The sequence below is a fragment of the Stegostoma tigrinum genome, chromosome 32, assembly GCF_030684315.1.
Source record: "Stegostoma tigrinum isolate sSteTig4 chromosome 32, sSteTig4.hap1, whole genome shotgun sequence".
NCBI classification, from domain to species: Eukaryota; Metazoa; Chordata; class Chondrichthyes; order Orectolobiformes; family Stegostomatidae; genus Stegostoma; species Stegostoma tigrinum.
Genome location: NC_081385.1, coordinates 14,923,475 through 14,950,319, shown reverse-complemented (window position 1 = coordinate 14,950,319; position 26,845 = coordinate 14,923,475). Strand labels below are relative to the sequence as shown.

At 39.3% G+C, this 26,845-nt stretch overlaps 1 long non-coding RNA gene across 2 annotated transcripts; it reads left to right on the top strand.

Annotated features, from left to right (window-relative positions):
* Positions 1 to 238: 238 nt before the first annotated feature.
* Positions 239 to 24,973, top strand: LOC125466851 (uncharacterized). Of its 2 annotated transcripts, none has more exons than XR_007250517.2 (3): positions 239 to 369; positions 23,204 to 23,329; positions 24,721 to 24,973. It is a non-coding gene; the product is annotated as an uncharacterized LOC125466851 (long non-coding RNA). The 2 variants fall into 2 exon arrangements; XR_007250518.2 differs by having other exon boundaries at positions 24,632 to 24,973.
* The last annotated feature ends 1,872 nt before the right edge of the window (positions 24,974 to 26,845 follow it).

Sequence of the window (26,845 nt, the reverse complement as noted above, 5' to 3'; positions counted from 1 at the left end):
TTTTGTTATGAGTTCATTTCACTACAAATAATCCAATTACAATTAGCTGCAAGGAAAAATTTGGAATATTTTGCATTAAAATTTTCTTATTACAGAGCACTGTTGAGATCTTTTCACCAATAATGATCAATTGTTGTTTGCTTTTACTCCCCCGCTCGTTATAATATTCTATCTTAATCTCACATTGTATTGATTAAAATGTGAGTCGAGTGTTCCATATTACCTCAGAAAGCACACACAAGTCCACCCGCAAGCTGAGTAGGTCATGCATATGCAGTCTTCTTGGCTGCAGAAGGCAAAGATGAATTCTTCATTTTCGGGACGAGAGCGAGAGCAAGACAGAGAGAGCACCAGGAGGCTGCTGGGAAGGTAAGGCTAGTTTTCCCACTTTAAAAAGCTTACCTCGAGCGGGAGCGGTCCTCATTTTCGGGAGAGCGAGAGCGAGACAGAGAGAGCACCAGGAGGCTGCCGGGGCGGTAAGGTTTTCTTTCCCACTTTAAAAAGATTACCTTGAGCGGGAGCGGTCTTCATTTATTTGGGCAGTGGCAAGTATGATGTTATTGCTATTACTGAGGCTTCATTGAGGGAAGGGCATTATTGGCAACTAGTTGTCCCAGGATATCGATGCTTCAGGCGGGATAGAGAGGGAGGTAAAAGGGGTGGAGGAGTTGCAGTAATGGTCAAAGACGATATCACAGCCGTACTGAAGGAGGGCCCCATGGAGGACTCAAGCAGTGAGGCAATATGGGTAGAACTCAGAAATAGGAAGGATGCAGTAACAATGTTGGGGCTGTACCACAGCCCTCTCAACAGCGAGCATGAGATAGAGGTACAAATATGTAAACAGATATTGGAAAGGTGTAGGAGAAACAGGGTGGTCATGATGGGAGATTTTAATTTTCCCAACATTGACTGGGATTCACTCAGTATTAGAAGCCAAGATGGAGCAGAATTTGTAAGGTGTGTCCAAGATGGTTTTTTTAGAGCAGTGTGTATGTAGTCCAATTCGGGAAGGGGCCATACTGGACCTGGTGCTGGGGAATGAACCCGTCAGGTTGTTGATATTACAGTAGGGGACTACTTTGGAAATAGCGAACACAATTCCGTAAGTTTTACAATACTCATGGACAAGGATAGGAGTGGTGCTAAAGGAAGAGTACTAAACTGGGGGAAGGCCGACTATACCAAGATTCAGCAGGATCTGAGGAATGTAGATTAGGAGAAACTGTTTGAAGGTAAATCCACATTTGATATGTGGGAGGCTTTTAAGGAGAGGTTGATTAGCGTGCAGGAGAGACATGTTCCTGTGAAAATGAGGAATAGAAAAGGCAAGATTAGGGAGCCATGGATGACAGGTGAAATTATGAGACTAGCCAAGAGGAAAAAGGAAGCATACATGAGGTTTCGGCGACTGAAGACAGACAAGGCTTTGCAAGAATATCGGGAATGTAGAGCGAATCTGAAACAAGGCATTAAGAGGGCTAAGAGAGGACATGAGATATTGCTGGCAAACATGGTTAAGGAAAATCCCAAAGCCTTTTATTCATATATAAAGAGCAAGAGGGTAACTAGAGAAAGGATTGGCCCACTTAAGGACAAAGAGGGAAAGTTATGCGCTGAGTCAGAGAAAATGGGTGACATTCTTAACAAGTACTTTGCATCGGTATTCACCAAGGAGAGGGACATGACAGATGTTGAGGTTAGGGATAGATGTTTGCTTACTCTAGGTCAAGTTGACATAAGGAAGGAGGAAGTGTTGGGTATCCTAAAAGACATTAAGCTGGACAAGTCCCCAGGTCCGGATGGGATCTATCCCAGGTTATTGAGGGAAGCGAGAGAGGCAATAGCCAGGGCCTTAACAGATATCTTTGCAGCATCCTTAGACATGGCTAAAGTCCCGGAGGACTGGAGACTTGCCAATGTTGTCCCCTTGTTTAAGAAGGGCAGCAAGGATAATCCAGGTAATTATCGACCGGTAAGCCTGATGTCAGTGGTAGGGAAGCTACTGGCGAAGAAACTGAGGGATAGGATCGATTCCCATTTGTAAGAAAATGGGCTTATCAGTGATAGGCAACATGGTTTTGTGCAGGGAAGGTCATGTCTTACCAACGCAATAGAATTCTTTGAGGAGGTGACAAAGTTGATTGATGAGGGAAAGGCTATAGATGTCATATACATGAACTTCAGTAAGGCATTTGATAAGTCTCCCCATGGCAAGTTGATGGACAAAGTGAAGTCACATGGGGTCCAGGGTGTGCTAGCTAGATGGATAAAAAAACTGGCCAGGCAACAGGAGACAGAGTAGTAGTAGAAGGGAGTTTCTCAAATTGGAGAACTGTGACCAGTGGCGTTCCACAGGGATCTGTGCTGGGACCACTGTTCTTTGTGATATATGTAAATAAATTAGAAGAAGGTGTACGTGGTCTGAGCAGCAAGTTTGCAGATGACATTAAGATTGGTGGAGTAGCAGATAGTGAAGGGGACTGTCAGAGATTACAGAAGAATATAGATAGACTGGAGAGTTGGGCAGATAAATGGCAGGTGGAGTTCAATCCAGGCAAATGCAAGGTGATGCATTTTGGAAGTTCAAATTCAAGGGCGAACTATACAGTAAATGGAAAAGTCCCAGGGAAAATTGATGAACAGAGAGATCTGGGTGTTCAGGTCCATTGTTCCCTGAAGGTGACAACGCAGATCAATAGGTTGGTCAAGAAGACATATGGCATGCTTTCCTTCATTGGAAGGGGTATTGAGTACAAGAGTTGGCAGGTCATGTTGCAGTTGTATAGGAATTTGGTTCGGCCACATTTAGAGTACTGTGTACAGTTCTGGTCGCCACATTACCAAAAGGATGTCCATGCTTTGGAGACGGTACAGAGGAGGTTCACCAGGATGCTGCCTGGTATGGAGGGTGCTAACTATGACAAGAGGTTAAGTAGATTAGGATTATTTTCATTAGAAAGACGGAGATTGAGGGGGGACCTGATTGAGGTGTACAAAATCATGAGGGGTGGATGGCAAGAAGCTTTTTCCCAGAGTGGGGGACTCAATTACTAGGGGTCATGAGTTCAAAGTGAGAGGAGGCAAGTTTAAGGGAGATATGCGTGGAACGTTCTTTACACAGAGGGTGGTGGGTGCCTGGAACGCGTTCCCAGCTGAGGTGGTAGACTCAGACACTTTAGCATCTTTTAAGATACATTTGGACAGGCACATGGATGGGCAGGGAGCAAATGGACACAGACCGTTAGAAAATCGGTGACAGATTAGACAGAGGATCTCGATCGGTGCAGGCTTGGAGGGCCGAAGGGCCTGTTCCTGTGCTGTAATTTTCTTTGTTCTTCAATATTGTTATTTGAAATGCATGGTACAGCTTGTTCACATTGCAACATTGAACAGCATACTGGTGGTATGTATCATTCATGCTTGAGTTATTAATGGTTGGTTAGTCTTTACTCTCAGTTCTCAGTGTCAATTGCATTTTCACAGTGAAGGTTTCAATTTCCCTGCAACATGGAGGGGGAAACAATGGGATGATTTCTTCTGGATATTAAGTACCTAATGTCCTTTAGGGAAGGAAGCTGCTGTCCTAACCTGGTCTGGTCTATATGTAACTCCAGACCCACAGCAAAGTGGTCTAAATTTACATTTTGATATATAATAGATGGCTGATTTCAACTATTAATTGCTTTTCTTTTGTAACCTTGCACCAAATTTTTCCATTGAATGCTATGCTACTCATAGGATACATTGATAAGGAGAATTAATTTTTTTGTATAACCATTGCATTCTCTAATTTTATACTGTCTCTCCTAATTGCCACTTTACAAATCACAGCGTCCAAAGTAAATGAGGCAACGCAATTGCAAGGCTATTGTGATGGGTCTCGGCCTGAAACGCCAAGCCTTCCTGCTCCTGGTATGCTGCTTGGTCTGCTATGTTCACCCAGCTCTACTCCGTGTTATCTGCAATTGCTCCATTTTATGCAAATGGCTGGGGATACTCAGGAAATATTTGAATGATCAATGCGCTATGATAGTATGGAAATTGATCACTAGTACCAATTATAATGGGGTGTTTGTTTCTCTCCCCAGTGCTGACTCACAGGACATGACTCAATCTTCATTTATTAGGTTTATGCAGCGAGAGAAAAAAAAGCTTATTATGTGCTGTGTCTAAAGTATCAGTAAACAAGAATCAGATGTAAAAGTTAGGAGCAAGAGACATTTGGCCTCTTGAGCCTGCTCCACCATTTGATAAAGTTATTGCTGATCTGATTTTGGCTCCAACTTTACTCTACTACCTATAACCTTTGACTTCCTCAAAATGTTATCTAACTTAAGCTTGAAACAAATTCAATGTCTCTGCCTCCACTGTTCTCCTGGGAAGAGAATTCCACAAGGACTTGTTACTTATAAACAATGTCCTCTCGTTCTAGCCTTTCCTACAAGGGGAATCATCAACTTAGCATCCATCCTGTTGAATCCTCTCAAGACCTCATATGTTTCAGTAAGATTACCTCCATTCTTTGAAACACCAATGGATGCAGATCAAGATGCAAAGTTGGATGAACACAGCAGGCCAAGCAGCATCAGGGGAGCAGGAAAGCTGACATTTAGGGCCTAGACCCTTCTTCCGAAATTCGGGTCTAGGCCCAAAACGTCAGCCTTCCTGCTCCTCTGATGCTGCTTGGCCTGCTGTGTTCATCCAGCTCTATACCTTGTTATCTCAGATTCTCCAGCATCTGCAGTTCCTACTATCTCTAGATGCAGATCAACCCGAGTTAGACCATAAAACAGACAAGAAGAATGTATAAATATGTATTGCAACCCAGCAGTTATAAATCATATTTAGACTCTGTCCTGGAGGTAATTGAGCAGAGCAAGAGAGCGAGGTCTGAATTAGAGGTACCTGTCAATTAAAAACTACTAGGATCACCTTATAGGTAATCACTCTGCAAATCTACATTGACTTTTTTGCATTTGGGACAACCTGAAGTTTGCTTCCTTTAAAAGTTTAATTTTTATTTGATGCTTGTTAACAGGACCCATTATTATAGTGACCATGATGCAATTGAGCCCATAGTCATGTTATGGAGCTGGAAAATCACAGATGTTCTCCCTGGTTGCATATGAAGTATGTATTTAAAGAAAATTTTATTCGGACAGTAGGTTCAGTTAGGTCACATGCAGACCAATTTATCATGAGCTCGGATCCCGACAGCTTTTGGAATTCATCCTAGAAAGTTAAACACCTCATTAACATGTGTTTGGAGCTTGGCATCATGGTCACCTGTAAGAATGTGTCTTTCAGCTGTGTTTCAGTGATAGGTCTATCTGTAAAACTGATGCTTTCCTCTGAGCACATCCACCACCAATGTTACTAAGATAGCAAGAACTGGCAATGCGTTAGTCAGAGATAACAAAGTGTGGAGGTGGAGGAACACAGCAGGCCAGGCAGCAACAGAGAGGCAAGAAAGTTGACATTTCGGGGTGGGGCCCTTCTTCAGAAATGGGGAAGGGGAGGGGAGCTCAGAAATAAGTAGGGAGAGGAGGGGTGGGGCTGGGGAAGGTAGGGGGGATGGCAATAGGTGAGTGCATGTAGGGAGTGGTGGGGATTGGTCAGTGAGATGGGAGGAGCCGATAGGTGGGAGAGAAGATGGGCATGTTGTGTCAGGTCAAGAAGGTGAGGATGAGAGGGAGGGTTGGTCATGGTCACGGAGGGGGGAGAATAATTTTGCATCATTTTCAGATTTTATGATTAAAAATAAACTAATCAACTTGGACGTTTTAGCAGAATCCCTCCACTTTATCACTACCCAGTGACTTTGTAGAAAAACATGGTGTGGACAGGTGAATAAGGATAAGTCATAATTCCCTCCATGCCCAAGTAACCATTCACTGCCTCTTCTGAATGGAAATGATGATAACATGGATGATTTATTGACGAGTGAGGGCCATCACATAATAAATTTTATTTCAAAAAGAACCGGCTAGAATAAACAGGGGCGACGAATAGACACCATTAAATAGAAACTTTGAGCCTACTTTGAAATGAATGGTTTCTTTCGCTGGACAATTTAGTCTAAGCAGATCATAGCGGTACAGAGAGGTAAGAAAAAATGCCAAATGGGCACTATTAATGCTGACAATTGTTGAACTTTTAAAACAAATGTGCAGGGCAGTAGATTCTTTGGGGATTCAGGAAAAAGCTGGCACAGCAAATCCTTCTCAGCAGGATTTAATATCACAGCTCAAACTAAGGGGGAAGTGAATAAAAGTTCCCATCATTCAGAAGGCAGGAAACAGACAGCTTGGTAACTAACTGTGAAAAGACATGCAGGTAATACATCAATGGTTCAGCTCAAGAGCAACATTGAATTCAAAGCAAATCTGGCCTGTTCATTTTGTTTATGCAAGATAATGCTGTAAAATTAATTGTGTGGAAACTGTGTGCATTTTATTAAATAAAATTCAAATTGTCAATTATCAACCATATTGTTATTTCTGTACATTGGATTTGCACATTACAGTTTCTCTGAGTGTTCTCTGTAGCATCCTTGAGAATTCCTGCAGGTTTTATTTTTGTTCAGGAGCTTGATTTCCTGGGCCACATTGTAGTGATGATATTATTCAGATGACAGACAATGGGTGGAAGATGGGAAATCACTGTAGCCCATATTGTTAAAAATGCTAAGCTCTTTCTGTGATAGCATCTTAGTGTATCCAAAGCCGTTCAAGCAGATGACTCACGCATATGGAAATAAGTCCTGGCCCTGGCAGCATTATACACACCAAATGTGCATGGGTGCACTTGTATCTTGTTGGGCTGCTTAGAGTTTGAAGCACACAAACCAGTAAGAAAGGAAATGCTACAACAAGAGAGGGTCACGGTGACGAAATGAGCCAATCACTTTTTTGTTGTAGATAGAAATCTATAAAAATTTACTCTTTCTTTGGAAGGGGTTCCATTACCGTCTAGGAAAAATATCCATTAGCATCTAAAAAGCCAAGGTTAGTTCCCTTCCAAGCCACTCACTATCCTGACCAGGCAATGCATCATTGTTCTTTCAGTGTTGCTGGGTTTCACATCCTGGAACTCCCACTCTAATGGCATTGTCAGTGTACAGACATCAAATGGGTTGCAGTGATTCAAAAAAGCAACTCACCACTACCTTTTAGAAGGAAACTCAGGATGGGCAATAAATGAGCATGTCCCATGAGTGGATTTAAAAATAATTAGCAGAGACCAATTTTAAAATGCCATGCGTAAAGAGAATGGGGTTAGTGGTGTATGATTTTTATTGTGGAGGTCTGTCACAAATGTGTCTTCTCAGCAACTTTGCACCATGTGATGCTACTCAAACCTTGACACGGTTTTAATTTTGGTCATGCAATGGCATCCAGGCACATCAATAAAAGGACATCAAGGAATATTCTTTCACAGGATGTGAGTTTTGCTGATTACGACAACATTTTTGCTCATCTCTCTTGCTTTGAGAAGGTAGTAGTCTTTCTTGAGCCACTACATTTCATGTGGTGCTGGTAAGCCTACAGTACTGTTAAAAAGAGTGTCCAGGATTTCAACCTTCCACAAAGAAGAAATGGTGATATAATTCTAAGTCAGGATGGTGTGCTGTTTGGAGGTGAACTTGAAGTTCCAATGTGTTTGGAAGATATTTTCAAAGGAGCCTTAGTGAGTTTTTGCAGTGTGTTTTATACATGTTATACATTGCTGCCACCGTTTGTCACAAGTAAAGGGAATGAATGTTGAAGGTGGTCAACAGAGTGACAATCGCAACTGCTTGGTCCTTGATTGTGCCAAGCTTCTTGATCATTGTTGGAGCTGCAATCATCCGGGATATTGAGGATTATTCCATCACACTCCTAACTTGTGCCTTGTAGTTGGTAGATAGTCTTGTGAGTCAGGATGTGTGAGGGCTTAAGGAGAAAGATCGGTTAATTCTCACAGTGACCCTACACAAGTTACATTGTTTCTCCAGAGGAAAGTGGTGTTGTAGGCCATGAATTGCGTAACATGTTTTATTAGCATATCATATGCAAGTTGCCAAGGCACAACCTATGATACTGCCTTTTGCGGCAAATTGATTTAAGTGTGTATAATGATGGAAATATTTTCTCTAAAGGTTTTCACTTTTTTTTATTACGCACTATTGGAAGTGAACAACACAGGATGGGTCAGCATTTATTGCCAAAATATAACTGCCCTTGAGCAGGCGGTAGTGACCATTACAGCCTATCTGGTGCAGGAACACTCACTGTGGAGGTATTTCGCAGCTTTTGGTGTAGAGGCAGTGAAGAAACAGTGATTTATTTCCAAGTTTGAATGATCTGTCACTTGGAGGAAAACTAGCTTGTGGTGTACCCATGGACCTGCTGTCATTAGCCTTCTAATTGGTAGATGATAATGGGAACTGCAGATGCTGGAGAATCCAAGATAACAAAGTGTGGAGCTGGATGAACACAGCAGGCCAAGCAGCATCTCAGGAGCACAAAAGCTGACGTTTCCGGCCTCGGCCCTGAGATGCTGCTTGGCCTGTTGTGTTTGTCCAGCTCCACACTTTGTTAATTGGTAGATGATATGGGTTTGGAGACAGCTGTTGAAAAAGTCTTGATGAGTTGTTGTAGTGAATCATGTGTAGACTTCTTATCAAATATTCTTAGCTATTTTCCCAATGGGTCAGAAGATGCACTCCTTTAGCACTCAGAAGGAACAGTTAAGGTCCCTACATGATTTTGGGTCCTCTCTACCCCTCCTACTACAATCATCAGCTACATTTTGATGAGGTGGGGTGAGCTCAAGTGACACCCTCATCTGAATTCTCACCCTGAGTTTAATGAGGTTAAACAGTCCAGTAGACCAAGGGCCTGAAGCTCTGAACTCAAAGATAAAATGAGTGGGAAGACTGCTCATAATCCAGTCAATTTCTTGTCATCAAGAATGCAACGCTGACAGCCACAGAATAAATGGAAAATCTTCAGATCAGAATTCAGTATAGATAAGGGTAATATTAGAAGTAAACGTTGACCTTTCAGAGTTTAGAAACAAGTTAAAAATACTGATTTCTGAAGCTTTCTCAGGTTTGGAGAAGTTACATTACTGAGAGAGATCTGTGCAGCTTATTTTTTTTTATCTAAAGTTTTTCCTTTTCTCAAGGAAGAGATATGTAATTTTGCTGCCATCTTCTTTGAGGTTTGTTCCTTCAACTGATATACCTGGTGTGTCCCGAACTTTAGTTGAGAGGTTGCTGTGAGGCAATATTCAGTGCACAAGCACCAGCATGTCAAGTTTGTCAAGCAATTGAAGGCATAAATCATATCTCTTAAAAGCTTTACTTGTCTGCTTTCCACCAATTCACCTGATGTTTTGTAACCAATAGGTAGCTTACAGTACTTGTTAAACTTTTAGCTTGATTATCAAGAAGTCACATGCTTAAAAACCATTTTTCATCCAGAATGCCTAAACAGTTATGTATTCCAGTTCCTTGTGGTCCTTAATATTCCCAACTTGTCTCTGAGTGAAAATTATGAGATCCCATCCTAATAGCACTGTGAGTGTTCCACCATCTTATGGACTGCAGCGTTCAAGAATGACCTCATCACCACCTTGTCCAGGACATTTAAAGATGGAACAGAACTGCTTGTCTAGCCATCAATATTCATATCCCATGAATGAATTAATGTTCCCTTCCAGATTTTCTCACCACCTGGAATATGGCTTTAAAATGGCTTTAAAAGTGCGTTTTTTTATTTAAAAAAAGAAAACATCTGTTTAATATTAGCTTGATGGCTCAGGGGGAAAAAATCAATTTAGCAGTGGGCATCAGGCTTACGGCATTCATTATAAGCTTACAGAATCACCCTCAAGTCACTTCATATGCTTTGAGATGTTTGCTGAATTGTATTTTGCTGTGCAATTGTGTTTCAGCAGTGCATATTGTCTGGTGGACTTACTTCTGAGTTGCAAATGTGACCATAATAAGGGGTGAAAGAAGAAACACCTGCTACATCATGTTTACCTTTACAACTTATAAATATTTTATTGTGTAATGTTTGCTTCAGTGCTTACCTTATAAATTAAACAGTTTAATTTTGGGTCCAAATTATGCCAAAGCTCAGGAACAGAACTAAAAATTCATCAATAGTTTGTGGCAATGTAATTCCCAATGGTAACAATATGCATAGTAAGTTCTCTAATGAGTCGATAGGGAATGGTATGCTGTACTATACAGAGCAACGAGGTCACAGATTTTCAAGCATTATCTGCTGAGTTAGCTACGTCAGCCTTAAATGACCTACTTTTTAATAAGAAGTGAAAATTCCAGTGAGGATGCCCTTTCTGAAAGCCAACAAGTGACTTTTGCTATAAAGCGCATATTGCACCCATCTTAATTATTGCGTTGGATTGTGTTTAAAATTTGCAAGTACTGATTGTCTAAATTTGTAAGTGTAAAATGGCCACTAGGCGTACAGAGAGAATGGGCCAAGTGTGGAACTGGCTCACACAAGTATTAACCTCACTTAAGGAGAAATTAGATAAGTTCTCAAGGAAGAAAACGATGGACAGATATATTGTTGTGTCAAAATGAGACAAATTCAATGGATAACAAGGTGTGGAGCTGAAGAAATTCAGAAATCTAAAGAAGGTTCCCAACCTGAAACATTAGCTGTCCTGCTCTTCCGATGCTGCCTTGCCTGCTGTGTTCCTCCAGCTCCAGACTTTGTCATCTCTGACTCCAACATCTGCAGTTCTAGTCTCATAAATTCAATGGAGATGCTTATAATGCCCATTAGCAACTGCAGTGACCAAATGGGCTCATTGGTCTGTATCAAAACTGCATGTTATATGCAATGATTGCTTATGGTTATGGTTTCAGATCCCATGTGGAGTCAGTGCCTTCAGGTAAGTTAGAGAAATCATCAGAAAAAATGCATTTTGTAAACTTAATTCCTCCATTACATTAATTAAATAGCATTAGATGTCCCTGTTCATGCACCAATTCTTTTTCTGAAACTACTTTAGCTCATTTACTGTGATCATATTTTGATAAAGTTTAAAGAGATATCCTAAGTTTGACCTCTGATGAGACTGTGGTCCACAGATGGTGCTAATTTAAATTAGCCTGATATGCAGTAGGGAATTCATTGACGACCTTTGACAAAAGGATTTAGTGAGGGAAATGAAAGCCTTTTGCCATGGAAACATTTATGTATTTATCACCCTGCTGAGGCAAAACCTCAAAGCATGGGTATTTCTGCTTTGTTGAGAAACATTCAATTTAGTGTTATCATGCATAATTTACTAAGAACCGTTTCAACTGCTTGGTGGGGGGGCAGAATTGTTCAGAGGAAGCATTTGAAGTTCATCATCTTTCCAAAGCACACATTTCTGCTTTTATGGACTGCCATTTAGTTTCTGAATTTAATAAGCATCCACTCTATCAGCTCATTTAATTGAGGTGATTGGCAATGTGTTAGTCAAATGTTTCTCTGCCTGGTAACTAGTCATTTTCAAATGTAGAAATTAAGGTAAGTAAATTACTAAACTACTGTCACACTTCTCCAAAGCAAAACCGTAAACAGGACTTTGATATTTCAGTCTACCAAATATTTTGAGATCTGAGTTTGTTTGCAGTTCAGGTGATAACAGTGATGATATTCTATTTTTGGTGACTGAATAGATTCAGCATTTTTGTCTGATCTTATCTTCCATGTTGTTGAAACTCAGGATTGCCCAAACATTTGTCAACTTACTCAGAAAAAGGCTAATTTGGGGAAGGAAACTTGCACTGTGATTCAGTAGAGTGTGCTCTTGCAGTCTGCTTTTGTGCTGCGTGTCGATTCGCTCAGATGGCTGGCCTGCAATGCAGAGTGATGCCAACAGAATGGGCTCAACTCCCACACTGCTTGAGGTCACTACGAAGTTCCTGTCTACCTGAACTTGCCCTTCTCCTGAGGTGTGCCAACCCTGAGGTGAAGATCACCACCAGAATCTTTCTCTAATGTGACAGCAGCCCAATGGGACCTCAATGATTTTACCAGAAGAAGTTATGGTGAAGAAGTTCTGCTGTTCTTTCTGATAGGATTTCTAACTTCATTTTCTGGCTTGCGTATCTCCATCGCTTTCTCCTCCTCTGTCTCTCTTCAGAGTATTTTAAGAAATTTCCGACAACTTTGAATTGTAAAAACGTGATATAGATTTGAAATGTTAGCTCTGCTTCTCTCTCCATAAGACTGCCAGACATGTTGAATTTCTCCAGCATCCATTGTAATTATTATAAATACAAACTGTGTTGTTTGTAGTTATAAGATTTCACAACATCATTTTATAGATAATTTGAATGTTGTTGTTCAACTGTCAGACCTTAAAATCTGTTAATAGATATGAAACGTTCCATTCTTCACCTCCTACTCAGATCTGTTTCTGTATTATACATTTGTAGGCAAGTAAATAATAGGGGACTTAATGGATAAAAAAGTATTGAATTGGAAAAGTACAACTACTTTTTACGAGTAACTATTGAGAGGGGTGGAATGGGAGCTCTGCCTTCCACTGCTTCTATGTCCTCCATTTCAAAACATTGATCAAGCACTAGCTGGTTTATTAGTGGCAATTTCATGGGAATGACTATCAAGTAGCATTGTGAAGGAGGACTTGCCATGCAATTGTGCATCTGGTAGGCAGTTGAGGATTTAGGCCATGAAACATAATTCATGAGACATTAAATCCACAATTTGACCGCTGTCTTCTCACTCTGTCCTGAATTGTTATATCATCCTTTCAAAGATCAGCCATCTTCAACTGCAGGCACTGATACTGCATGTAACCTTTTCATCTGTCCACCTGCCGTCTCCTGATACCCAAAATCAGTCGCTCCCAAGCTATTTCATGTCTGATTACTGAGAAATGGGAAGGTCTGTAGTTGATGATTTTCTTTTTAACATGATCAATTACTTGTATTTATTTTCCCAAAAGTGTGGGTGGACTTCCGATTTTGGCAGCCACTCACCTTCTCCCTGTATGTTCTGAGAGACAGGCAGAATGATGTTGGATTACCACTATCAATACGTTGCATTTTACTTTGATGTGGTGTGCTGGTGACCTACCTGACTTGTGGCTGTAAAACCCAACTCTTAACATCAGCTCTTAATTCATGTTGCATAAATTACTTCATAAATGGACAAACTGAGAAATATGGAATAATGTTAAAATTTTGCAATTTTACTTCATATTGTTTCCACAACTATTAATTGCATGCTAGTTCCAACTAAAATACTAATTTAACCACTTATTGTGAATGGATCCTGATAATTTAATTGCGCCATTTTTTTGATATTCAAACTAATGCGACCAATGAAAATTCAGATTTCACCATTGCCCACAGCCTGCGGTATGTACTGTTTTCTTTCCTTCGATGAAAATAGTTGTGAAATCAATGTTTAACAAATCACTGTTTAAACTTTATTGGTACTTTTTGTTTTACTGTTATGCAATAATAATAAAACTTGTCAATTAACACCTGAAGGGTGGATGGCTGGTCTGTGATGCTAAGTGATGCCAATAGTGTGGATTGAATTCCTGCACTGGCTGACGATACCATGAAGGTCCCTTCTTTTCAACCTCTTTCCTTACCTGAGGTGAAGTGATCTTCAGGTTAAACCACCATTAGTCATCTCCATCTAATGATAGAGCAGCCCTATGGTCTCAATTCAACCTAGCTATTAGGCAATAATGAATTGTCTAAATTGGAGCCCATGGGATTAAATACACAGTAAATGTCCAAGTATAAAACTGTCCAAATCAGGGCTTGCAAAAGATCATAAGTATACACTTGTTTCTCAGACTAGAGGGCAGTGAGCAGCGGTGTTCTGCTGTGAATATCTAGTTCATGGCTCATGTGGCTATTTTAGAGATTTTGGTTTGACTTGGGAAAGTCAAAGTCCTAAGGGGAAGCTAATTAAAGCTGGGCTTTAGAGATTACCAGGTCCCTCAAGAAATGGCAGTTTAAAAAGCTGACCTATGTTTGTTTAATAAAGTTAGAAGTATAAAATAGCAGGTGGATTTACTTAGCAAGTGAGTTGGGGACGTGACATCTACATTACCTGTAAGAATGAAAGCATTCTCATGAGGTGTTTTTCTTATGGGAGGTAGAACTAAATTAGTCTAAAATTATTCAGTGGATCATGAAATGTTGTAAAGCCCATTTATTTAATCAGATAATTAATCTAAGTGTTGATTCAGAGCAACTAGGCTACATCACCATGGAGATAGGTGGAACTGAGGGGAGATAGCTCCTGGTTTAGTTTTATTTATGTTTTCTAGCAGAGTTTTAGTTGCAGGATAGGTCCAGTTTGTGCACTTTTCAGCTTACTTGTAGAAAGTAACCAAAGTAAGCTTGGCCTAAGTTATAAGCAGAGTAAATAAAACTTACCTTATCATTCACTGCAAGGATTATGGTTGAGCAGACTTCACGGAGTCTAAGTGTCACTTGCTAGGTTAGTATTTATTGTTGTTCCCTAATTTAGATGTAGATGATGGTGCTGAGCTGCCTTCTTGAACCACTGCATTCGTTGGGGCACAGGAAATTCCATTGTGCTTTTCAGAAGTGCATTCTGGGATTATGAGCCAGTGACAGTTTTTGAACACTGGCTCACACAACAGGATTGTCTTCAAGGTCTCAAAGGCTGCCTGGCTTTCTGCTGACTTTGCTTGTTTCTTTAAAAAAAATGCACAGGTTTCATGCTGAAGTTACATATAAATTTACAGTGAAATCCACACATACCTAAATATTTCATGGTTTCTCATTTACTTTACAAATAGGGAATACTGTTAGAGCCTTCACTTTCATTGTGCTTGGTAACACTTGTCCTACCAAATATGTTAGTAAGTTACTGTTGTTTCTGTGAATTTACTATTGACTAAATTTATTATTAAGCCAGCCAACTGTAATTGCTTAAACAAGTTTTCTACTCATCTCATGTGCTGTAACATTTGTTGCAATATACCACAAAGCTATCTAAATAAACTGCTCAGGTATAAGTCTTCACCGTGACTTGATTCAGAAGTCTCTAGAATGTAGCTGTGGCACCATCTTGACATTGATATAATCTTTTGCTGAAACAGATGTTAATATTTCTTTAGCCTTTGCTGTCAGTGGTACTTGCCAGTACTCCATTTTAGAAAGGGGCATGGCACTGTCAATCCAATCAATGCTTAGCCTTATAATCATGAAATTAGATATGAATCTGTCTTTGTGACCACATTTAACTTTCTATAATGTATACAGAATTAAGTTGATCATCTGGATTTGGAATTAATATTATCAGTGAACTCCAGGTTAGACTGGTTTCAAACAAGTGATTTTCCAGCATGTGCTGAACCTTTGTTCCCATCTTAGTTTTTTGGGGGCTCAACACATATCGGCCATGACTCTTCTCTGTCCATTTCATGCCTAGCTAGTGTAATGCATTCAAACATTTCTCTTTCGATTACCTTGCATTTCTTCAGTAATCTTACAAGATCCTCCTGTTGTCCTTTCAGTGTGAGAATGGTGTGAGAACTGTTCGCAGCACTACTGTGTAAATCCTGTAGGAGGCCCACTTTCAGAACTGACTATCGCTTCTAACACTTCACTCTTGTTGACTCCATCATCTAGTCCATTATCTTATCAAATGAAGCACTGTTTTCTCCTTACCCTTTTCCACACAACAAAACATTTTTCAGCTTGTTTATGTGACGCAACTGATTCTTCTTCCTACTATCAGGCATATTTGATGGATAAGCCACTTTACAAACTGTCTTAACTATTTAACTAAAATGCACCATCAAATTTCTTTCAGAGGCTCACTTTACAAATATAATTATACCAATACTTTACTGATATCTTGGATCAGTGTCCCAACTCAACTGGCAAAATACTGTCCTAATGCCATTTTTTTTACACAATGGGTGCATTAAATGGCCTTTCTGTTGTGCATTTACTGGTTGTGGAACCAAATGGGAGTGAGCATAATTTTCTTGCATATTATTTTGCAAGAAACACATATATTAGTGGTGATTATAGAAAGCAAAAGGCTATCATAACTCTTTCATCATTGTTCACAAACTAGCAAAATAAATATACTAAAGAAAGAGCAAAATATTATTCCTTTTGAGGTTTGTGTTCCTTGTCTGCATGAAAATAGAAAACAATTTTGATCCACACATACGTTTCTGCATCATGCTTGGTCGACGCCATTTTTGATCTTCACGTGATAATTATTTTCTGTATTTCACGCACCTTTAACTCATCATCGTATCTTCCTTTTCAAAGTTATGGTATTTGAAACATAATCAAATTAATGTTTTCATTAGTTCTTAATTATATGATGCAAATTATTTTATGCTAAAGTAATTTTTGATATCTCCCAAATCAAATTGTTTTGCTAGTCAAGTTGCCAGCATGCACTTGACAGCATGGGGTAGATAATTACAAGTTCAGTTTCAGTTCAGCACATACCAGTGAATTGATGAGAGTGTGGTACCTGTATCCTACTGGCAGTAATGTGTCTGATAGCCCACAAGCTTCTGGTAATCTCTTCTGAATAGGAATGAGTTAAGGCAAATACATAAATGTGCAAGTGTCCTGAGCTCAAACAATTGTGAATGTTGGTCATCTGCACATACTCCATTCTGAAATAATTAAAAATAAACTTTACATGTTACACATATAAATGAATATTAACCAAAGGCCTTCACTACACCTGTATTTGCTCCCAAATTTCTATGCACATTTACACTGAACTTGCTGTGATTAGGGAGTCAGTTCTTCATGATGTCTCCTACAAATGAACTGTGAATTTCCACAAAAGTATGAAATAAGAATTTTTATTAAGCAGTACAGAACCTGATCAAGAAGTTGAAAGCTAAAATATTTGATTCAATTACAAGTCATGTACAGAGTGCAAATTGAAGGGGGAAGAAATGATGACATTGAGAAAAAAGATAAAACAGGCACAAAAGAAAAGTAGAAACGGAATTTATCCTGCAGTTAAACATATAGTTCTGCTGGAATGGTTGAAACCTCTATGTCAATGGTGTTTATTGTGGTAATTATTGCAACTTTATACAACTCCATAGATTTAAATGTTGAGTTTCTTTGTGAGATGTTAGGATGTTATACCTTTTGAAAATGTAGGGGAACATGACAGAAAGTCCTAAATTTCTGTGATTAACTGTACTTGTCTGGCCATTGGATGTCAGTGCCCAAATTTAACTTTCATAATGATAAACAATGATAGATTCACTGTTACTTTTATCATTCCTTTTCAAATAATAACTCATCTGGTTTTGTATTTGCCTTATTTGCCATATTTATTAGCGTTCTAACAACATTCAAATGATTAAAGTCCATCTTCGCCCTTCATTCTTGTAAAATTATTCACAAACCAATACGCATTTTCTTTCTGTGGGCACAACCTCTCTCACTCTTCATTTTCTCAAACTCCACCCTACTTTTGGAAACCTCCTGGTCACCTTCTATGTTCCTGTGGAGGGAAAAATAAAACTATTTTTTGAGCTTGACTTCACAACTAATCAGTGGTTAGTATCCTCTTCAATCTTCACTGCAGCCTTTAATACATCCCAAACTATGTATAATTCTTTGATTGAACATGTTACATGAACACACAAAATTGCTTAATTTCTTCTAAATGTAATCTTTCTGCTCCAAATACAGAATTCTCTTTGATACTTTACCTCTTTGTAATGGCACTTTTGCGTTCCCCGCTTCTGCCATTAGCCTTTAAGATGTTTAAGATACGTTTTCTTTCACCATCCTTTTCTCCAACTGCACAACTTCATCTTTCCCATTAAACAACACCATCTACCTGTCCAGTCAAGTAAGAAATCTGAGTCCTTGTGTGATTTCTAACATTCTTCCCTCTTGTTTGCATATCCTTGATTTGGTGTCATTGACAAACTCTAATACCATAAATGTGAAACAAGAAAAGATCCATGCACATATTCAACTGGTATACTGCTACCCACTAGCAGCAACAGCTTTCCCTGCAGAAGGATGCAGTTCACCCTTTCCTCTCCATGTTTTCTTCTCATTGTCCACCCAGCACTCCAAACGTCTCACTCTGTGAAGTCCCCGCACTTAGAGGAAGTGAAGGCGTTTTTTTTCAGTCATTCATTGCCTGTCCCTAATTACTCAGAGGGCAATAAAGAGTCAACCACACTGCTGTGGGCCTGGAGGATCTGGGGTTACATATAGGCCAGACCCATTTAGAATGGCAGTTTCCTTCCCTAAAATGCATTAGTGAACCAGATGTGTTTTTCCTGACAATTGACTCATGGTCATCATTAGAATTAGAATCCCTACAGTGTGGAAACAAGCCCTTCGGCCCAATAAGTCAACACTGAACCTCAGAGCATCCCACCCAGACCGATCACCCTATAACCCACCTAACGTACACCTTCCTGAACACTACGGGCAATTTAACATGGCCAATCCACCTACCCTGCACATCTTTGGACTGTGGGAGAAAACCCATGCAGACACAGGGAGAATGTGCAAACTTCACACAGACAGTCACTCAAGGCTGGAATTGAATTTGGGTACCTCGTGCTGTGAGGCAGCAGTGCTAACCACTGTGCCACCGTGCTGCCCCAAACTCTTAATTTCAGATTTTTATTGAATTCAAATGTCATCATCTGCCATGGTGTCATTTGAAGCCAGTCTCTGGATTAACAGCCCAGCAATAATACCAATTGGCTATCACCTAGTGTTATTATTGCCAGACTGTTAATCGAGAGACCTAGGTAATGTTCTGGGGACCTGGCTTCAAATGCTGCCACAACACATGGTGGAACTTAAATTCAATTTTTAAAAAATCTGGAATTAATAATCCATTGATGATAAAAGATCCATTGCTGATAGTTGGAAAATCCCATCCAGTTCACTAATGTCCTTTAGGGAAGGAAACTGCCATCCTTACCTGGTCTGGCCTACATGTCACTACAAACCCACAGCAATGTGGCTGATCTTAATTACTATTTATCACATAGCAGATTATTACTACATAAACATCCTCAGGCACAATATTTAGTACATTTCATTTGTCTAGATATAATGAAAGCGCCTGAGAGTATTGATAAATTAAGCATAACCATTGAATTAATGCTGATGCACCAGAAGAACCTTCTAGAATTTGATACATCAAATAGTTTTGACTTATAGTATTCCACTTTCCCTCATACCGTGCAAGTTTTTAAAGCTTTCATTGTATCTTAGAAACATAGATAATTTATGGCAAAGAAAGACATATAACCATATAACTACAACTAGGAGCAACAGGGTGGTGGTGATGGGAGATTTTAATTTTCCCAACATTGACTAGAATTCACTGAGTTTTAGGGGTTTAGATGGAGTAGAATTTGTAAGGAGCAGCCAGAAGTGTTTTCTAGAGCAGTATATAAATAGTCCAACTCGGGAAGGGACCATACCGGACCTAGTGTTGGGGAATAAGCCTGGCCAGGTGGTTGAAGTTTCAGAAGGGGATTACTTTGGGAATAGTGATCACAATTCTGTACGTTTTAGAATACTGATGGACAAAGACGAGAGTGGTCCTAAAGGAAGAGTGCTAAATTGGAGGAAGGCCAACTATAGCTAAATTCAACAGGAACTGTGGAAAGTAGGTTGGGAGCAGCTGTTTGAGGGTGATTCCACATTTGATATGCGGGAGGCTTTTAAAAAGAGGTTGATTAGACTGTAGGACAGGCATGTCCCTGTGAAAAGGAGGGATAGAAAGGGCAAGATTAAGGAACCATGGATGACAGGCGAAATTGTAAGACTCGCAAAGAATAAAAGGGAAGCATACATAAGGTCTTGGCGACTGAAAACAGACAAAGCTTTGGAAGAATATCGGGAAAGTAGGACCAATATGAAGCGAGGAATTAAGAGGGCTAAAAGGGGTTATGAAATATCTTTAGCAAACAGGGTTAAGGAAAATCCCAAAGCATTTTATTCATACATAAGGAGCAAGAGGGTAACTGGAGAAAGAGTTGTCCACTCAAGGATGAAGGAGGGAAGTTATGCAGGGAGTCAGAGAAAATGCGTGAGATTCTTAGTAAGTACTTGCATTGGTATTCACCAAGGAGAAGGATATGACGGATGTTGAGGTTAGGGTTAGATGTTTGATTACTCTAGGTCAAATCAGCATAAGGAGAGGGAGAGTGTTGGGTATTCTGAAAGGCATTAGAGTGGACAAGTCCCCAGGTCCGGATGGAATCTATCCCAGGTTGCTGAGGGAAATGAGAGAGGAAATAGCTGAGACCTTAACAGATATCTTTGGAGCATCCTTGAACATGGGTGAGGTCCTGGAAGACTGGAGAATTGCTAATGTTGTCCCCTTGTTTAATAAGGGTAGCAAAGATAATCCAGGAAATTATAGACAGTAAGCCTGGTGTCAGTGGTGGGGAAGCTGCTGGAGAAGATATTGAGAGATAAGATCTATTTACGTTTGGAAGAAAATGAGATTATCACTAATAGACAGCATGGTTTTGCACAAGGAAGGCCATGTCTTACCAACTTGCTAGAGCTATTTGAGAAAGTGACAAAGTTGATAGATGAGGGAAGGGCTGTAGATGTCATATATGTGGACTTCAGTAAGGTGTTTGGTAAGGTTCCCCAAGGTAGGCTGATGGAGAAAGTGAAGTTGCATGGGGTTCAGGCTCTATTAGCTAGATGGGTAGAGAACTGGCTAGACAGCAGGAGACAGAGAGTTGTAGTGGGAGGGAGTTTCTCAAAATGGAGAATTGTGACCAGTGGTGTTCCACAGGGATCCGTGTTGGGATCACTGACATAAATGATCTGGAGGAAGGTATAGATGGTCTGTTTAGCATGTTTGCAGATGACACTAAGAATGGCAGAGGAGTAGATAGTGAAGGGGACTGTCTGAGAATGCAGGAAATATAGATAGATTGGAGAGTTGAGTGGAGAAATGGCAGATGGAGTAAATGTGACGTGATGCATTTTAGAAGGTCCAATTCAAGAATGAACTATACAGTAAATGGCAAAGCCCTGGGGAAAATTGATGCACAAAGAAATCTGGGTGTTCAGGTTCATTGTACTCTGAAGCTGGCAACGCAGGGCGATAGCGTGGCAAGAAGGCATAAGGCATGCTTTCATTCATCGGATGGGATATTGAGTACAAGAGATGGTAGGTGATGTTCTAGTTGTTTAGGACTTTGGTTTGACCACATTTGGAATACTGCGTATAGTTCTGGTCGCCACTTTACCAAAAGGATGTGGATGCTTTGGAGAGGGTGCAGAGGAGGTTCACCAGGATGTTACCGGATATGGAGGATGCTAGCTACAAAGAGAGGTCGAGTAGATTAGGATTATTTATATTAGAAAGGCAGAGGTTGAGAGGGGACCTGATTGAGATCCACAAAATCATGAGAGGTATAGACAGTGTGGATCGCAAGAAACTTTTTCCCAAGGTGGGGGACTCAATTACTAGGGGGTCATGATTTCAAGGTGAGAGGGGAAAAGTTTAAGGAAGATATGCATGGAAAGTTCTTTATGCAGAGGTTGGGGGTTGCCTGGAACACGTTGCCAGCGGAGGTGGTAGAGGCAGGTAGGATAGCATCATTTAAGATGTATTTAGACAGATACATGAATGTACAGAGAGCAGAGGGATACAGATCCTTGGATATTAGGAGACAGGTTCAGATAGCCGATCTGGATCAGCGCAGGCTTGGAGGGCCGAAGGGCCTGTTCCTGTGCTGTAATTTTCTTTGTTCTTTGTTCTTATGTCTGTCTATAAAATTATCCCCATTTACAAGGGTCCTATTAGGAAACAAAGCAGGTGATTTATATTTAAAGGTGCAGGGTTAAACTATTAATGTTTACTGAGAAAGAGGAACCTGACAAAATATTGACCTCGCCAAGGATAATGGATCGAATGAAAGTTGAGAGGGAAGAGGTATTTGGGAAACTGGGCTGTCCTTAGAGTATAGTAGAGTGCATTAATCTTTGATGGTGATAAGAATTATAGAAACAGTGGTTAAAAAGACATTTGCTCTCTCGGGCTTCATAAGTAGAGATATTGAGTACAAAAGCAGGAATATTGAATCTTTATTCAGCTACTCTGTTATTGTTAGGCTCTAACTGATGTATTGCATCCAGTTCTACACTTCAGGAAGAATGTGAGGGTTCTTGAGAGCATGTAGAGGAGAAATTCATACATTGAATTTGAATAAATTATAATTGATTTTTTCATTGCCTCAGGCACATGTAGCCAAAGAGTGGATGATTATCATTAAATCTTTTTGATTATATAACCCCTTTATCAAGTAAGCCTGAATTACCCATGTCATTGTTGTATTCTTTGTAAGTAATCATATTTTCAATTACATTTAACAGAACACTAGCTTTGCTGATACTTTGTAAAGTCAACCTTTGTCAAAATTTTCTTCTATTTTAACATGTATATACAGACTTGCATTTTGTTCACTTTTATTTTTTTAAATTCTACTTTTCCTTTTTGTAATTTTGCATAATTTCCTCAGGATAAAACAAAATGTCTTATTCTCTTGAGGTTTATTGCTCTCCAAGTGAAAGGCAGTCCATACAATTTGAATTTGCCTTTTGTGTGCTTTCACAGATTGGGCTGAGATATTGTCTATGATTTTGATTTTCTGTACCGTTTATCATTTTCTATCCCCCTATAATATCCCCTTTAAACTTCTTCCTTCAGATCTTATTGTTAGATTGTATTTAAAATGGACAATCATAATCAACTTTCAGCATTTGACTTTAATATCTGACACTTTTGTGGAATACAGATAGTATTTAAAAGAAAACCATTGACCTAAAATGGCTACTGTAGTCACCTGATATACACGTGTGCAGTTACCAAGAGTAGCTGTATCCGAATTACCATTTTAATCAAGCGACAGTGAGTCTCAATGAAAGATCAAGAAGTTTGCATCTCCTGTTTTGATCACAGTTGCATGATAAATTGGCAGATTGGAAGGTAGAAGATTACCTCCAACTATCCTGCATGGAATAAAATAACGATGCAAACACTAAAATCTGTACAAGAGCTGTGTATCAAGTATATCTTTTGCACTACAAAGAGAGAAAGCAATGAGGATTGATGAGAGCAAGGATACTGAAAGATTTTCTTTTGCACAGCCCCAGAAACCAATAGGAATGAAAACGTAACTTGGAGAAACCACATTCACCAGGAAGTCAATTTTATCTGCAAGCTTCTCCACTCCTGAGGAAATAAGTGAAGACCTAAACTGGTGGGATTCAAATGTAAGCATTCTATAAATGATAAACTGCAACTAACATTAACTTCTTGTCTGTATCAGCACTTGCTCTACTTCTTTTCAAGGTTATTACCTGCATTTGTGTGCTTGTTCGATGTTACATTTTCATTATTTTTTCAGGCAGTAAAATTCCTTTTGCTTTTATCCAGTTTGGGACTTCTTCATTTTGATCTTGTTAATTAAGATTTAGGTAGAAGTGTGATTGTTGTGTGCTTAAAAAGTCTATTTAAAAAAAATGTAATGAATGAGATGGGTCACTCCTCCTTACCAGATCTAATTTTTGTAAGTAGTTTATCTAAAACATGATGTATGAAACTAGATCTTTTAGGAGAAGGGCTAAAGCTGCCAGAGGTCTTTGGAGAGGTAATGTTCCCTTTTTGAGAGGTAGTGTTCTCTTTTGGATAGACCCATAGAACTTTTTGTGACAGGAAAGGAGGCCTTTCTGATAGCTAAAAGGCAACATTAATGTACGTAAAAGGTGGAACAACTTCAAACTCTTTAGAGCTATCGAGAGGACTATCGAGAGAACTGTCAAGAGAGCTGTCAAGGGAATTGGAAATGAAGACATCAAAGGAGCCTTTAAGTAAGGCTACTAAGATAAATTTTTGAAAGAGGAACATTCAACAATTTTTACAAAGGAAAGTACTGTTTATCATTTCATAATGACACTTGACATAACCTTGAGGACTACAATTATAGGATTTGTGTTGAATGACTGGCTTCAGAATCTATCACTATCACAATGGGGTGCCTATTTATTTACAGTTTGACTGACAGAATTTTAAGTGTTTATAAAGATTTTGAAGTGTGATTATGGATATGTTTTTAATAAAGAATTAAGCAGTTGAAGGAAGTTAAATGCAGTGAATGAATTTTTATCAATAAATATAAAATCAAATAAATTTCCCAATAGACATTTAGAATTTTATTTTATTTCACCTGAGCATGGGTCTTAAGGTTTGCTCATTGTGAATTCTGGAGAAGTTACACTGAGGATGCAAGGACAAGGGGTTGAGACAGATAAATTTATATTAGGTAGCCCTGTTATCAAAGGAGCAATAAAGGGCAAATGGATCATAGATGGAGGGGCATGAATTGGTACTGAGAATGTGAGAGACAAAGGGGTAGTACACGTAGGGGCATAGGTTGGTATGGAGGTTATGAAGAACTTTCGGGCTGGATGACACACGTTAGTATGGTGACTGTGAGCATTGAAGATGTTGTGTTGGGGGTGTGTGGTAGTTGTTATGCTGGAGGCAAAAGAATAAGTGAGCTTTCTCTTTTACAGTGCACTGAAGTCTAATCGTACAGAGGCCTGCTTTTTAAACAGCTTCCCTCAGGTCCAAGTGACGCCTTGTTCATCTGATCTTTTTCCAGGGATCATGGAGTCAATTCGTTTTCAACTGACCTGCAGAACAGGAGCAAAAATTCAGGTCAAAGTTTGGCGGACAAATTCGAGCGTGAAATTTTAAAATTCCTTACTATATGCAGTTTTAGTTTTTAAATATTGTCTTGAGGATATTACGTTAAATAAAGTCTACTGCCTCTACGTGTGGGAATAAACTCAACAAAATACAAGAGGGTGAGAGACATTCTGTTCCTCCAGGGTGAAAATGTATTATGTTTTTTTCAGTCAACTGTATGTTATGATAACACAAAAAAATTAAAAAGTATTATATTATTGTTACACAGTGAAGCTTGGAGATGTATGTGCTCCTATTTCAATAAATATAACACTCCTTTTCCAGTTACTTGTGATATGTTTAGAACAAAATAAATATTGTAGGCCCTAACTGTGAATTACCTGTGACATCTTACATGAAAAAAGAATCACCAACAACTTATCTTGTCATAGAGTTAGAATGTGTGCAGTGCACGGATTAGAAGCTTCATTGGCCAGCCTGTTTTAGTTGTTTGGGAATGGGCTGCGGACCTGAACTAACATGAAATAGCCAGTTCAAATGAGAGTTTTTTTCTCTTTATGTCACTGATCACCTCCAAATGGAAGTAATCTGAAGTGAAGCACAGATTTATTTCAGTTGAATTATTATTCAATTTTTATTGCACTATACGGTACTCCAGTAACATATCAGTGAATTTCTGTGTGTTGTGCTGTGGGTTATGGAAATTTAGCTGCCATTGACTGAGAACAGAGTAGCTGACATCCTTTCTTCTTTAATTATATGGCTGTCAATCATAGTAAATATATAAACGGTAAATACACCAATTTCAAATATTGCCCATGGTGTTTGCATCATTTCAAAAGACAATTGAAAACTTGCATTGTTCAATTTTTTTTCCCCACTGGCTTCAAAGCTGGTAGGTCACTTAGTTCTGGATTCAAACAGCATTACACTGCTTGTGATAAGGGATAATGAAGACTGCAGATGCTGGAGAACCAAGATAACAAAGTGTGAAGCTGGATGAACACAGCAGGCCAAGCAGCATCTCAAGAGCACAAAAGTTGACATTTTGGGCCTAGACGGGCTCTGATGAAGGGTCTAGGTCCGAAATGTCAGCTTTTATGCTTCTGAGATGCTGCTTGGCCTGCTGTGTTCATCCAGCTTCACACTTTGTTGTCTAGCATTACACTCCTTTCCTGCTGTTGCTGGTTTGATGTTTTACTTGAAACAAAAAGTTGCCTCCCCTCCTCCACGAGGCAGCTTCAATCAAAGCCAAACCTATTCATTTTATGCAAAGCCAATCTTATTGTAAGCTAACTTAAAACACTCAGGTGTTCTCCCATCAGATGTCCTGGCTTCTAGTACAGTTTTGAAGAATGGGGATACCTGATGATATCCTTCTAAGAAGAAAGAAAAACTCACAACTGATCATGCCATAAAAGTGAATCCTACTGTTAGTCACATAGGAAACTCAAAGTATATTTCAAAAACAACTAAGTATGATAGACAAAACTTTTACTGTTGCATTTTTTAAAAACTATTGATAGGTTGTCAACACTTGAACAAATTCTTATTTACTTCAAGCTACGGACTAAGTATCACATCTTTAAAATGAAGAGTCCATCAAGTGGGTCATTTATAGAAAGTGGAAGTTGATATGGTGCTTGCCATTTCAAATATAGTTGAAATGAATTGAGTTCTAAATTCAATCAAGAGAAGAGTGAGCTGAAGCTTTTAAAATGGAGCCATTCATTGCCATCATACAATCAGCAGTGCGTATTGAAGAACTGGCTTAAGAGTTGCAAATCACGATGATAGAAATAGGGATCAAGTAGAAATCTGGCGGATTACAATGGATAGAACAGATGGTAAAAAGATTATTACAATTGATAGTAGGCAAATTGTAACAAAGTGGAAGGAAACATGGATAAAGGAATAATGTATGAGTCTCTAGAGAAAAGGGGGAGGAGAAAGCATGGAAATGATGGAAACCCAGCTTAAATAAAAGAGAACAAGTGTAATAAATTACTGAAGAGTAAATACAAAGTGGTAAAACATGGATTTCAAAAGATAATGAATTGTCTGATCATATGTGATGT